Source organism: Neopelma chrysocephalum, unplaced genomic scaffold (genome assembly GCF_003984885.1).
Source record: "Neopelma chrysocephalum unplaced genomic scaffold, ASM398488v2 Primary Assembly neopelma1_91, whole genome shotgun sequence".
Classification (NCBI taxonomy): domain Eukaryota; kingdom Metazoa; phylum Chordata; class Aves; order Passeriformes; family Pipridae; genus Neopelma; species Neopelma chrysocephalum.
In genome coordinates, this window is record NW_020897753.1 from 2,864,367 (window position 1) to 2,879,681 (window position 15,315).

Sequence of the window (15,315 nt, forward strand, 5' to 3'; positions counted from 1 at the left end):
ACAGTGATCAGTTTGTCCTTGAGGAAGAAGGGACGTAGCTGTGAGTGTTTGGGTGGCCAAATACACAGAGGCATCAAAAAGAATGAATCCTTCCTGCTGGGACCTCTGCATGTCCTTTTCCCCTGAGCACGTTACAGCAAATCCAGCCATGCTCATATGGTGGAATTTTCCTGAATTTTCTTCCCTCAGCTTGACATTGATGCTGTACTGTCAGGAAGGCAGCAGAAGCCTCTTCTGTGCCATGTGGGTTGAGCTGCCTTAAAAAGTAGAGGACACATTGTCCTTTCCATCACTTGACCCAAATGCCCTTGAATGCCCCAGGTCTGAGCTGAGATGCACATTAATTTAAGATACACATCGACTGTGCCATTAACCCATGGCAGTTCATTTACCTGGTGTTCTGAGCAGAGAATTTCTGCAGGGGACAGACCACAGCGTTGCCAGCTTTTCTCCCAGCCTTTCATCCTCATGTTCCAGTGGTCTAATCTATATGTTTTGTCTTACTAGTTTTAGCTTTTCTCCCCTCTGCCTCTCAAACCCTGACCCCAATCCTGGTGAGTCAGCTGTAATTTTTAAAACTTTTCTAAGCTTCTATTGATGCATTTCAGCCTCTCTACTGCACAGGGGAAAAGCAATCAGAAAGTGAGTTACTGGTTGTGGCCCTTTCAATAGCTCTGGCATGAAAATCAAAGCTTCTGTTTACTGTGCATGATGACAGATGAAAAAGAAGGTATTTCTGTTTGCCATCCTATTTGGCCTCTTAAAATATTTCCAGCAGTGAAATTCAAGTCTTGTTTCAGTTGTCATTTTTTTTCCCTGCATTTACATGCTTTCCTTGCTTACCTGGAGGACACTGTGCACAGTGATGCTGCCTGGTCAAAGACCTCAAAGAGGAGATAAGCCAGGGTCCTTGTCTGAGCTTGAGCAGTCAGAAATATCCAGATTTCATTAGGTAACTCCTCCATCCCTCTCCTCCCATGTGGAATTGCACAAGGGGAAATGCCTGACCGGGAGATGAGGGATTTAGAAATAAAGAACCATTCAAAGGCTTTGCCTGCTGTTTGTGGCCAGGTAGACAAATCAGTGGTTGTCCTGACCTCTCTTCCTCGTCCACCCAAATGTCTACTTCTCCTTCTTGGTAACTCCTTCCTTTTAGTTATTCCTCCCATTCCTGCCTCTGTAGATGGGACAGTCTGAATTCCTTGCTTGAGGAAGGTTGACTCCCATCCCACCAAATGCTGTGGATCTACAGCACTGCTTGACAGGACAGGATTAGAAGGCTGCTGACATCTCGTGGGCCTTCCTTGTAACCACATCATGAAGAGTCGTGCACATTAACTCACATTTCCTAATTACACGCTGTGCAATCCCATGTTGTGTCTGGTGCACGTTCAGCTGGGAGAAGGTGGAGGGGGTGTCTCCAAAAAGGGCCAACACCTTGCAGCAGAGGACATTCCATGTGGAAGGAAAATGTTTTGCTGCCAAGTGTGGTTGAGCAGCAGGACAGTAGCCTGGAGGGACTGTGGGATATCAGCCTTCGGAAAGGAGAGGGCAGAATTTGATGGACAATGCCCTTAGCAGCCTGAATGGACTTTGATGTTAGCCTTGCTCTGGGCAGGAGGGTGGACTGGAGGCAGAAATGCCTTCCAGCCAAAGTTCTTCTGTGATTATCTTCATCTACAAGTGATTATGGTCAGATTTGCCATTTTCCTGCGAGGCAGCCCCACTTCCAGTTTATTTTGATCACTGAATGGGAATGCTTTTCATGCTACATGGTGCCAGAAGAAAGTACTGCAACATTTTTCAGTGAAAGCTTTTCTTTCCAAGGGGTAATGCTTCACTCTTGAGGGCTATTTGGTTACTGCATTTTCGAGTGACAGTGCTACTTTGGTTACTCTCTGTACCTCCCTGTACAGATATGATACAAATATGCCACCTAGTGTCCATGGATGTGTGTAACTGTGACATTCACTTGGTGTGAGAAGAGCCAAGCTGCCAGTTTTGTGTAGTCTTACAGGAAATCTATCACTGTACAAATAAAAATCAGCCACAGGACGAATCAGTGCAAGAAGTACCCAGCTCAGAAATTCTTTAGAATTCACATCACTAGATTAATATACTCTCGTATGTTCTACGTTGTAGAGAGGAAACTTTTGGGTTTATTTCTGATCATCTGATTTCTGAAAATTAGAGGTTTTCTCTAGGAATTTTTTTATGTTTTAAAGAATATTGTTGCTGCCTGTGAAGTTGATTTTCATGAGAGAAAAGTGTTTAAAAGTGTTTAAAAGTCGTTTGGACTATGCTTTTAATAACATTCTTTATTTTAGTCAGCCCTGAACTGGTCAGGCAGTTGGACTAAGTGATTGTTATAGGTCTCTTACAACTGAAGTAGTCGATTCCATTTCCTTCTATTCCATTCCATTCTAAAGGAAATGCCTCTTCTCGTGGCACTTTATCTGATGCATTCTTAGATCTTCTTTATAGTTTTGAGTTTCTGGCTTTCTGAACAGCAAAATTCCTGGTCAGCTTGTGAGCAGCAGCTCTTTCATTTTCATACCATTGCTTTTCATCCAGCCTGACTTTCACATTGTTTTTCCGGAGCCTCATTTGGAGGAGAAAAGCCAGCATTATTGTCATCTCAGATTGACTCAAAACACAAGATGTTCCTCAGTTTTTCAGTTCTGCTACTGAACTAGAAAATCAATTATTCACGTACCTTTTCTGACCAAGATATTTGTCCCTCATTGCAGGGTTCAGGCAGGTGCATGTGGAGGTTTGTCTGCAGCTGGACTGTAGACACCAGCACCAGGGTTTACAAGCCAGACCTGGCCATAGCAGAGTAACACTGAGGTTGCCAGTGAAAAACCCTCTCCTAGCACACAAAGTAAATACTGCCAGTGGCAAACCAAGTTTTTCTCATTCCATCTTATTTCTGTCCTTTAAATATGCTCAAGTGATGCAGGAGCAGTACCTGCAGAAATGTGGTTTTCAGAGGTGGTTGCCGCAGCCAGCGCAGGGTAGGGAATGATGCTTTGCTCCACACTGGACTGTGAAGACAAGTTCAGCACTGCAGTAAGACCTTAAGCGCGTCTTTCTGCCCCACTGCCTTGGAGGGGTGATAATTAGTTGCCTGCTGATCATGCCCCTCGTTTAAAAGGTCCCTGACACCCCTAAAAGAACGTTTGTTACCAATACTCTCCTCCTGCAGACAGTTGGAGACAGGCTCACACCTACACCTGCACAGTCCCTCTGAGCCAACTGAGCTCTTCCCTGGAGGAATGTTGGAGTTTACTGTCTGCAGCGTGGACATCTAAGGAAGTTTTTCAGAAATCCTTCATCACCTAAGTAAGCTTTGTCCATGCAACAGTTGGCATTGAGTCAAATCGGTCTCCTCACATGACGAAGGACTTACTTCACCTGAGCCTGCAGCAGGCATAGACAACAATACAGATCAATATGGATTACAGACTTATGTGGGTAAAAGCAGTTTTCTCCAATATGATGAGTAAAAGAATGTTTTTAAATGCTGTTTGCACATCGGTATTGCAATTTTAAGTAATATTAGTGTTGGAGCAATCTTGCAAGGGCAAGCTTTAGTTCTGCTTTTGAGAGCTTATGTGGGTGAGCAGAACTTTGCAGTACACTAAATAAAGATTGAAAGTCAATTTAGAGTTCACAGTCTACATCTGCTGAGGCCGACCAGACTGCTTTAGAGCTCGAAAACCACGTTAACCTCTAGGTCCACACATAAAAGGGGCAAACTCTCAGTGTCAGCATTTCAGAAATTGAATCCGGTCTCCTCTGGGAATACAAGGTTGGGAATACTCTCCAGGTAGCACTGTATAACCTGAAACAAGCCAGGAATTAGATCCTGAGCAAGGACACTCATAATCAGGTTCTTTTTTTAACAAGGAAGTTAGTCCCTGAAGACAAAGCTATAGGACGTTGTCCCAGTAACTCCTCTTGCTGGCTTGCCTGTCCTGAAAAATGAGCCTCTCTCCCAGCTTGCTGCCTGGAGATGAAGGACTCCATCACTGCTCATATGGCTACTGCTGTTGTTGTTAGCTCCTTCTCATTTGTTTAGCCAAGTCCTTGGCCTCCAGAACCTTCCCTGCACTGACCAAACTCTCTCTGGGGCCAGAAACGGGGTTTGGGCCCATGAAGGACTGGGCAGGTGGAGGTGATGCTTCGGGGTGGCAGTGGGTCCTTCTGGTTCCTGTCCCGTGGCAGTGATCCCCCAGAGCAAAGCCAGAAAAATAAACAGTAAGTGTAAGCAGTAAATGCTTTCTCCAGTGAATGTTTGAAGAGGCTGAAGGTGTTTTGCCATCCTTCGGTCGCACAGTCCAGCAAGCTCTTGCTTGGCTCAGCTGAGAAAGCTGAAGGAGTAGAACACGTAAGGAGATTCTCTGTTTCCAGGGACTGGCCAAACCTGCAGTGGTGCTGCTGAGGTCCCTGAGACAGCAAGTTGTGTCGATGTGAGAAAACTCGCTGCTCGGCCGTGGGAAACACTAGGTGGCAGCAGGAAATCTCTGGAAGTTCATATCCATACATGTCAAAAGTGGCCACAGACAGCTGAAGTAATGATAAATCTACTTGGGCATCCTGGTGGCTTTTGTTCAAGGCTTAAGCCCACTTAGGAACAGGTCTGTGGAGGGGGTTTCCATATAAAATTAGTCCTGCAGCATCTGCATTCCACACTGGCACCAGGGCGGTGTTTGCTGCTTCTATTCCCCTTTAACCATGCAATGACAGTAATCTCTCAGTAACTGCACATTCTGCACATCTCAGTGATATATTTGTCCCTAGGTCTGCTACTGAACTTGGTTTGATCCACTGTAGTCCAGAACAGAAACTGTCCTGGTTATAATCCCATTAAATTATGTTCAATGAAATAGAAATAGATGGTCTTTAAGGTCCCTTCCAACCCAAACCGTTCTGAGATTCTATGATTATAACCAAACAGCCACGTTTATTCAAGCCCTGCAGAGTTTAGTTCAGTAAGAGTCATAGGATCAGAGGGAAAAAAAATGTTGTCAAGCAGCTCACTTACTTGTGGAGCCAAAGCTCTGGGTATAAATGTGGTTTTTTCTATCTCCTGCTCTGACATGATTAGATCTGGGCTTTGGTGGCTCTGTAGGAATTTCAAAGTGCTTTGCTGTTCTTTCTTCCTTGTCTTCCCCTTCACACAGGATCCAATTACACCAGACAAGTGCTGTGTATTACCAGGGAACAACACTGACTTACCTGCAGAGACTTTTAAATGCCTTTTCTGTTGTCTGTGGAATGAACTGTGTGGGCCAGAAAAAAAGAAAAAGGGCGTTTCAGATACAGATCTTTGGAGAGAGAAAAGTGAACAAAAGAGAAGTATTTAAGATGAGCATTTCTGGTTTTTAATTGCTGAGATCCAACAGGCTTTGGCTCACACAGTTAAAAGAATAGCAAGAGACTGTGAATTGTACTGAATTTTACAGTTTTGTAGTCTGAGCAGAACAGTAATTGGTATCTATGTCCTAGTTTGAATTTAGTAATTCTCACTGGGCACAGTGCAAGCGAAGATCTTTATTGCTAAGGCTTGTGCTTCCACATGAAGTAGGACTTTCCTGAAGCATTGGGATATATAGGCATAGAAATCTGGTTTAAACACACCGGCTTTTATGAACCATCCTGGGAAAACACTCTGGAGCAGGAAATGAGGTCTGACTCCTATCCCACACCCTGGGCAGGGGGAAGCATCCCCATTTCTCCCTTATCAGCAGTGGCTGCACTGCCCCTCTCCTTCTCCCCGACTTCCCGTGCTGTCTGGCGGGGCCGGAGGAAGGGGAGGGAGCTCACTTTGTCGGGCAGATTAATTCATTAAACGCGTCAGGGCCAATCTGCCGCCGAGGACAGAGTGCACTTGGTGGCGACGCAGCCCAGCAAATCGAGTCAAATCGAGATTACCTGACAAATGTTGGAGCAGTATCTTGTAAATGAGATATCGTGGGGCTGTGCTGGGCATCACCCCTGCGAGCTCCTCTGCTGCAGAGCGTCCTCCGAAATCTCCTGCCTCGGTCGAGAAGGGGGTTGATTTGCACTTCTCGTTTGCAAGAGTGAGTAATTAAAACGTCAGCTTGGGAAGCTCCTCCTGTCTTTCCTCTCACCTGCCTTGTAAATTTGACCCTGTCCGTTAGATTTCTGCACAGGGGAACTTTTTTGCTGTATGTCCACGTTTGCAGGTGAAAACTGCTCAGTGGGAGTCAGTCCCCGTTCCCTAGGGCATTCCTATGGCTGCACTTCCCATTTGATAGCTGTCCTTGAAAGGGAAAAGTAATATACTTCCTTGGAGGAAAGAATGCTGCAATTTGCAATGCATATGAAATTATTTTCTGGTTTTATTTTGACGATACAAATTCCCGAGTTCCCTGAAACTAAGGAGTGAGCTTTCAGGAGAGGACTAAGGAGCCCATAGGGACATCAGTCAGATTAAAAAGCACCTCTTACATGTGTGTGACCAGGAATGCACAGTTTTACTGTGTTAAAAAGTACCACATTAAAGTTTTTCTCACTGTTCTAAGACCATGGGGCTGAGGCATTTTTTGGCACATCACTGGCTGCAGGAAGATTTCTCCTGTGTACCTTGACAGTCCCTTGCCTGCCAGCATGACCAATGCTCTGCACACGGTATCCTGCCCTTCCTCAGTGTGTTAATCCCAAATTTGCAGGGCTGTGGTTGCAGTGCCTGTCTCAGCCCTGGGCAGGGCTTTGCTGGGCTCATGGGTGGTGATCCCATCGCTCTGTGAAGCTCTGGCTGCATGGCCCCAGGGACTCAGGCACTCACCAGCTTCTTCTTCCGCTCTGTGCCTCCGCCTGATGATTTATGAAGTGGGAAGGTAATTCCCAACCCTCTGCCACGGCTTGCAGAGCACAAGGAGCTCCTCGAGCTGGCCCCGTGCACTCTGAAACAGGAGTGTTGACTTTGTCTTCAAGCATCTGCTGTGTTTAAAGCTTCCTTTGCCGTGGCAAATCGCAGCCAAAAGTAATACGGTTTAAATTGTTTCTTCTAAATTAACAGACTGTCAAAATCCTCATTTTAATTAAAAGCAGGGAGATGACCCCGACTGCAGCGGAGTGACCCAAGAGCCTCTGCCCTCCTAAGCAAGTGCCCCACTGCCAGAGCTGTCAGATGAAGGCAATTACTTCTCTAGGCGTAAAATTTTATCACACTGGAATTGACTTAAGTATTTCAGAAAGCTCAATCAAACCGCAGCCAGGAATCTTTCACTGAGAAAAAAAGCGCCGGGATCATTAATTGGGTTAATGCTCCATCAACCTTGCATTTGTTAATGGGCATGTTTGGGGCACGAGGGGAACCTCATCTAGGGAAATGTCATCTGAGCTACAAAGAGGGTTTATGCTGCAGTGTGACTTCGTGCATTGCAGGCTGTCCCTCTCTTCAGGCTTTTTTAGTTGGTGCTGCAGTTGAGAGCAAACTGCATTCCCATGCTGGCAGGCAGTGCCAGTACCCTGTACCACAGTGGTCTGTACAATAAACGTATGGGTGAGCGAGACTGGAAGGGTGGGGCTCTGGTTTTTGCCTCCTCTCCCCTTGAAAATCCCCCATCAGCACCTTTCTGGACCTTAGAATAAAATCTGTGGTAGTGTCATGCGCCTCAGTTGTACAAAGACCTTTTATTTTTTAGCGCACATCATCCGTGGGAAGACTCACACGATGTTGTGCCCCGCAGTTCCCAGCACTAATCACATACAGATGTAAAATACTGACTCTGCCCTGAAAAGTAGCAATGCATCTCAGTGTCAGCACTGTGGGAGACTCACAGCTCCTGTGGAGCACATCAGTGAGTTGTCAAAGTTGAAGTGGTTGGGGAGGTGATGGTTAAATATTTGTTTAATTCCTGCGATTTCTCATGCCTTTGTTGAAAAAAGTGGGGTTTTGTTTTCCTCACACCTCCCCCGCATAAAAGCGCGGAAAAATAGCAGTCTAAGGCTGCAAATATTAGGTGTAAGGACAACTGGCTGATACCACGTGAAGACTGATGAAGGCTGGGTTGTGCCTGCAGAGAATTCTGCATCCATTTGGGCTCACCCCAGGCCCCTGGAGGTTCCTCTTGCTATCTCACCTCCCTGCAGTTTCTCTAGGGGAGTGCTTGCACCAAGTGCGGAGCAATGGGCAGCAGAGGCAGTTCACATCTCATTTAAAATACATTTTTGCAATGCATTTTCATTAGAAAGTGGTGATGCCAGAACTGAAAGAGCATCAGGGTTGATACCAGTCCTTACTTCATCTTATGTTCCCTGCATCGTGTCTGAGGATGAAGAGCTGTAGTGCAGAAGGGCGTCATTCCCACATCTCTCCCGTAGCGCATCAGTAATCCAGGCACAAACCAGTTCCCAAGCCCAGATCTCTGAGGTACCAGTTACAGACACTGGAGCTTCAGTGTTATATTAACTGCCCTGAATTCTGTCATCTTTATTTGGACATAAACTTGTTTAAGTCACACAGCCCTGCCTGTGGCAAATATTGGTCCTGGAGCTGTGACGTGCCATGAGCTTCCAGTCTGCTCCTGTCTTGGTGCTATGAGACTGAAAAACAGAGGTGTGTTCCTTGGAGGGAAGGATTTCTCTCCTCTTCCCCAAATGTCCCTAACTTTGCAGTGTTTTTTGGCTGCCCCTGCAGCCAGCCCAGTTGGAAAGCTCTGGGGTGCTGCTCCTGCGGGGTTTCTCCCATGGACTGCCATGAGGTGCTGAGTGGTGCAGAAACAGCTATACCTCAGTAGATCATATGGAATTGGCTTTGCAGCTTCCTTGGGGAAAGAAAAAGACAATTCCACAGAGGCATTGGCAAATGACGTGGCTTTGAAAGGGGGGGAATAAGGTACCTGGCCCTGCTGGTGTTCCCCACCCACAGGCTTCCCAGGGCATTGATCTTTTTCTTTTCGTGACTGGAAATGTTAATTTGATAAAACAGAAAACTTTGACATTGATTTTATCCAGAATGTGACCAAAAAACTACAGTCTTTGGTGTAGTTTGATGCAGCTTTTTAGCTTAGCAGGTCCACTCTGTGCACTGTTGTGCTGAACCCGTAGCCTTAGGAAAACGCAGCACTATTAAAAGAGCAGGTAAAATTCCTGCAGTTAATGTTTTTGAGGAATTTCATCATGTGGGGCACTTTGCTTTTTCATTCCATCTTTGGATAAAAGAAAATTTTGAAGGGTCTTAAGTCCCTATGACTTTGGTTTGCGATTTCTCCACTCCTGTCCCTGTGAAGGGCTGTATAACTCATCATAACACATACACCAACTTCCTCTCTCAAACTGAAACTTCTGAGTCACAATTCACTCCCATTTGTTGTGTGTCTGAGAGATCTGTGTATATATATTGCATAAAAAATTGCACATATCAGCTGTGTTTAAAGTAGGCCCAGAGTAATTACTTTTGACATTCAGTATTCTCTAATACCATTTCAAATGACATATAACAAGCATTTTTGTGTATTTAAAAAAAAATGAGGAAAAGTTACTTGAATGTAGGTATTTCAGTGGAATTTTAAAACTAAATGTTTTGTTAAAGTTGCTGTATTTTAAAATGTCAAAAGAATTACCGGTGAATGTGATTATAATGAAACGTTGCTCTTGTTGTCATGGAAACTAACTTTTAAAACTGCCGTGCAGGGTGACAAATTACACAGTGCCGTTTTGTGAGCCCTTTTTTTTACAGTTTCCCATTATTTTGCTTTTGAAGAATTTTAAACAGCTGGCACCGGTGTTAAGGATATTACACTTCTCTCAAACCTTTGGCTGTGCCTTTATTTTGATCCATCGAGTAATACACATTTTTGAGGCTGAGTAAATTTCATTTCTACATGGCCAATGTAGATCATCATTAACATCATCTACACCTTTCAATAATTAACATGTGGCCATGCCAGTGTTTTCCCAGCCTTTCTCCTCCTGTCCTGTGCTGTTGCCAGTATCAAGTTGATTAATTCATGAGGCAGGATCGTGGCTCTCGTGCTTAGACACTTCATGGCAAGGGGCAGGGGACACTGTCTCATGGTCTTGGTTTTGGCAGGTGACTCTGTGGTGTAAAGCACCTTTGGTCCAGGGAGCAGAGACCCAAACATCCTAGCCCAGCTGGGTCATTCAGCACCAGTGCGGTTTGCAGAATGCCTTCCCCAGGGAGGGAACTTTCTGGGATACCAGAAGCAATTAAATTTTTTTTTAAATTATTTTTACGTGGAGATTGAGAAACATATAGTGTTGGGAAGAAATCCCTGACAGAAAATATATGAACTTTGAAGCTTACAGGTGTAAACCAAGCTCTAAATTACAGGCTTCAGGAAGGAATGTTCTGACATACTTTCCTGTCTGTTGTGTATTCCTTGTGACTAACTCTGAGTAATGGCTGGTTTGTAGACAGGCTGTAGATCAAAACTGGAGCAGATCCCATAGGATGCTACTGGAGGGTGCAGAGTGATAAATGACTCTCATCCCATCCAGTGCCATTTCTCACTACATATCTGATGAGTTTCTGTTGCAAAAGGCGTGTTTCCAGGGTAATCTGTACGGCACAAGCACCCTGACCTCCCCACTTAGGTTAATGTTTTGTAAACATCACACAGAAGTGGTTACAAAGTGGTTACTTCTACCATGACCATGGGAAGCACAACCTGCCATGATGCCATCCTAAGGTGGGGGAAAGAGGGGATGAGGTATAGGAGTACTTTTGGGTCCTTTTCCATGAATCTTCCTCATTTGGGTGTGATTAAGCATTCAGTGGAGTGCAGTGGGATCACAAGGATGGATCCAACACCATTATCTGGAAGGGCAGCTCAGAGGTTAGAACTTGTCCTCAAGTGAACATTCAGTGGAGAAAAACCTTAAGTGCACAGTGGAAGCACTTACTTGAGAGCAGCTGTCCCAGATCCCAACTGTGCTCTCCAGTCTCTGGACATTCAGCTGCCATCACTTTTCCTCCCTGGCAGCATATTTAATTCTCCGTGTACAGCCAGCCATCGGAGACATGGGAAGGTCTTTTATCTCTCATCTCCCATCTTCCCCTTTGAGCCTGGTCCCTGTGTCAGCCCTCAGGATGGCACCTCAGACTTGAAATTTAGCCTCACAAACAAGGAACAGAACCCACCTCATGCTGACCCTGGGCTGCTGGAAAAGCAAGGCTTTTCTGCACGCTTGTGGCTGTCCCCAGGAGCTTTGAGGGACTTCAGCTCTTTTGAAGTCTCAGAATCACAGAGTAGCTCAGGTTGGAAGGGACTTTGGTGGATCATCTGGTCCCACCTCCCTGCTCCATCAGGGTCATCCCAGAGCACATGGGATTGTGTCCAGACGGTTCTGGAATATCTCCAGAGAGGGAAGCTCCACACCCTCTCTAGGCAACCTGTTCTGTTGCTCGGTCACCTGCACAACAAAGAAGTCCTTCCTCCTCCAGGTACTTTTTCTTCTGGTAAGAATAGATCAAATACAACCCCCTGACAACTCTTACACCCCTGGCTGCAGTTGTGAAACAGGGAAAGCCAGTTTTCCTTTGGATAGCTGACAAGGATTAGTTTTTCTCTCCAAGGTAGTGCTGAGGAATAAAACATGAACACAGCTTCAAATACTTTGAATGTCTTGCAACACAAGAAGATAAATTACCAACACATCCATCACTTAGATTACTCTGACCATCTGTGCTTTATGCACCTTCTGTTAAGAAAAAAAAGTTGATTTTCAGCTATGCATAGGCTGTGCTTTTAGTTTATGTATAATGCAAATGAGGGGAGAAGCTAGCTAGAGGCAAAATCAGAGTTTAGATTGGCTGTTTATAGGGGCAACCTTTCCTTAAAATACCTTTTGTTTTTCACTCTGCACATCACAGAGATTTAGAGTCCTCATTGACTTCTGAAAACACAGCTCTGGGAGGACAAAGGATGATATATTCTTAACGAGTGCCTAAAGTATAGTAGTTCTAAAGACAATAAATGCAAGGTCGCATTAGGGCAAAACAGTTAATTACCCACTTCATTATTGTCAAGGTTAATACAGCATTTGAGCACAGAAGCTGTTTTTCATCTCCTTTTGGAAACAAGGCGAGACAGCGTTTCTTACAGACAGATCCATTATAGCTTATCACCGGAGGACAGGCCGCTGCAGAAGCACCATGAAGGATGTCTGCTGTCACCAGGCTCCGGAGAAAACGCCAAAGCTGTGCGGAGAGCAGTGGGAATGACAGGAGAGCTCCAGCTCCGACGTACCACACGTTAATTCACGGGGACTGCGCCCCATTGATTTAATGTGAGACGGGAACGGGAGCAGAAAATTCATCAACCCCCCTTCATCTCCTGGAACATCGATCCCTCTTGAACTGCACAATGCGCTGGAAAACGTCCTTTAATAAACATGGGGTATTGACTATCACAGATCCCATCTTTCCGCAGTGAACCCTGTGAAAGCTGCGCCTGCGGAAGGGCCCGATCCTGGTTTTCCATTTCCATGTGCTGGTTTCCATTACCTGATCACAATAGACAGAAACAAAGGCCTCGGAAGTCTTAGCCCTTTGCAAATAATGCTTTGCTTTTAACTGACTACCTCAGCAACTTTGAAAATTCCTCAAGTTATTTAGAAAACGATTTAGAAAATTTAGAAAGCAATCTATGTAAATATATGTAGCATTACAGAGAGAGATAGAATTCACTCTTTATATTGAAGCACTTTTTTTTTTCCAGTTTCTAAAGCCTTTAAAATGGCTAGTTACTGTGACACTAATTACCAGGATAACTGTGTTTGTATCACTTTTGATGTAGCCTTTTTCTGGTACATTTTCTCTCAAGTTTTTTGGTTTGCTTTTTAAGGTAGAGCTAGAATTTCCCATCGTTTGTGACTCCTGCCCTTGTATTTCAGTCCCAGGAAGTTTTCCCTCTGCTCACTGGTGCAGTGCCCAGCCTGGTGATCTAGTAACCAAGACCACATCATTCTCAAACCAAGACCCTACATCAACAGTTTGGTCTTTCCACTGAATTCATTCCTTTGAATTTGGGGACTTTTCTGAGCCCTGGCACTAACATTGGACTCTCCGGTTTGGGAATTTGGGCCATGGTTATGGCAGTTCTTGATCTCTGGCATCTTTCTGCAAATACTGTGCTTCCCAGGAAAGGTGTGGATGATATCAAGCCCCCAGCATGCACTTTCTCTGTGGTAAATAACTTCAGGACAGGTTAACATGGCACAACATATGTTTTGTTCTTTATAACATCTTCTTTGATTTCATTTTTTAATAATTTGGGCTCTGCTCATCTGTACAGAGCAGTTACTCTTATTACTCTTATAGACCAATACCTGCTTTGAGATATTAATTTGGTTTTTAAGCCTAGTAAATGGTTCTGTCTATCAGGGAGGCACCCACTGTATTTCACATTTGTGTATAATCATCTGAAGTTCTATTCAGATAGCAAAATCCTTGACCATATAGCTTTGTTTCATAGGGTCTTGGTGAAACACTTCCTAAATTATATCTTCTTTTGGTAGGAGTGACAGTAGATACTTCCTTGGAAAAGATAAAGTTGGTGTAGGCTGTCTGATTTAGCCCGAGGGCATCTCACCATGATCTATGTCCTTCCACGTAAGGGAAGTGTGAAATTTAAAAACAAGCCAAGGCAAACAGGAATATTGTTGTTCTTATCAGCGATAAATAATTATCATAGTTGATAATAACTGTTAGTAATAGTAACAAAGCACTGGCTACTCAGTAGAAAATGTGCCTCTGGAATAGGTAAGTTTATCCTCCCTTTGCGCTGGCCCTTTTAATTTTCTCATGGAGAGGAGCCTGAAGCCAACAGAAATTACAGCCATCACCCTTGCAAGTCAGTGTTTGCCAGTAGTCATCCTTAAAATGCTGGGATAAAAGAAAAGGAGTTTAGTTCTTAATCCCCTTAACTTCATCAGTCAGGATGAGACAGCACTGAGGTCCCAGAGCTGTCCAAGACAGCTTCATCAGACTGGGGCTTCTGTGGCAAATGCCTTTTTTTTTTTTTGAAAATCAGAATTTCCTATAAGACCATTTTACTGTTAGTACTATTTTTAAATCCTCATAATCAAAAAGGTTGCTCCCACGCATGGACCTGTCTGCAGAAAATCCCCGAGCTGTGGGGATTTGTCATAAATGAACTCCCTCACACATAAACACTCAGCTGCATTCTTCTAAATCTTCCTTCTGAAGGTGTCTGAAAATCCTGCTTCCAGACAGCGTCTGCTTGGAGGAGCAGAGGGAGAACTCCTCTTCCCTGTAACCAAAGAGTCTGCTCTGCTCCCAGGGGCTCCCTCTGGCTCCGAGGCCCTTTTGTGCAAACACAACGCGGCTGCTGCAGGAAACCTCTCCTTTGTGAAGGCCAGTCCCGTGGAGAGTGTTAAATTGGCACTTTACTCCTCGGCATGTATTTGCACAGGGGAAGCGGGGTGGCAGTCGGGTATTTCAATCTTGTTTTCAATTATAAGCATTTCATTGTCCAATGTTGCTGGTTTATTATGTGATAATTAAGTATGAATGATCGCACAGTCATCCTGCCAAAGAGGCTGGAGCCGAATGAAACCAATTCCTCTCATCCTGCTGAATGGCTTTGGAGGCGAAAGCAGTGATCTATTTGCTGTCCCTTATTTTTGCTGTCCTATTGTTTCAGTATCACTGGCTTCAAAATAGCAAACTAGGCAAGTAATTACAGACATAAATCAGAGCAGGGATCAGCGTGAGGTCAGGACTGCTTTGCTTTTAGGCTGCCTTTTCTCAGCTGCCTTTTGTGAGTAACAGAGAAGTACATTCCTGTTAATTTTGTGAAACAGTGATTTTAGTGGTGTTGAAATGCTTGTTTTGACAAAGTTTGAGCCCCCTGTGTGCTTTCAGGCAGAGGTTGAGTGGTCTCTCTGTCGGTGTTGCAAACGAGTGCAGGTCCAGTGACCAGGCATCCGATATTCCATGGTTGGTGTCCAATACACCACAGTCAGTGTGCAACATGGGCTGCAGCTCACAGGGGGACACCTCCTTGGGATGACCACACTGGCTCTGTTTAAAAACTCAGTAAGATACAGCTGTAGATATTTAGCCCCAGTAAATCAGCAAAGCAAATGTGTTTTCAGTAGAGCCGCGCTGATTTATGGCCCTGGCCACTACTCTGTACATCTTATTCTTGTCAGGTGTTTATAGACCTGAAGTGATACTCAGTGGGAGCCAACTGCTGAAAAATGGATTCAGCCACGTGTTACGGTCTTCAGGTGGTACTAACTAAAACCAGTCAGTCCTCCTTGAAGGAGAGCTGTAACCGAGCACTGCTC

At 44.7% G+C, this 15,315-nt stretch overlaps 1 protein-coding gene across 6 annotated transcripts in view; it reads left to right on the top strand.

Annotated features, from left to right (window-relative positions):
• PAK5 (p21 (RAC1) activated kinase 5) overlaps positions 1–15,315 on the top strand; it is a 313,912-nt gene that overhangs the window by 279,101 nt on the left and 19,496 nt on the right. The gene's annotated exons all lie outside the window — the stretch shown is intronic.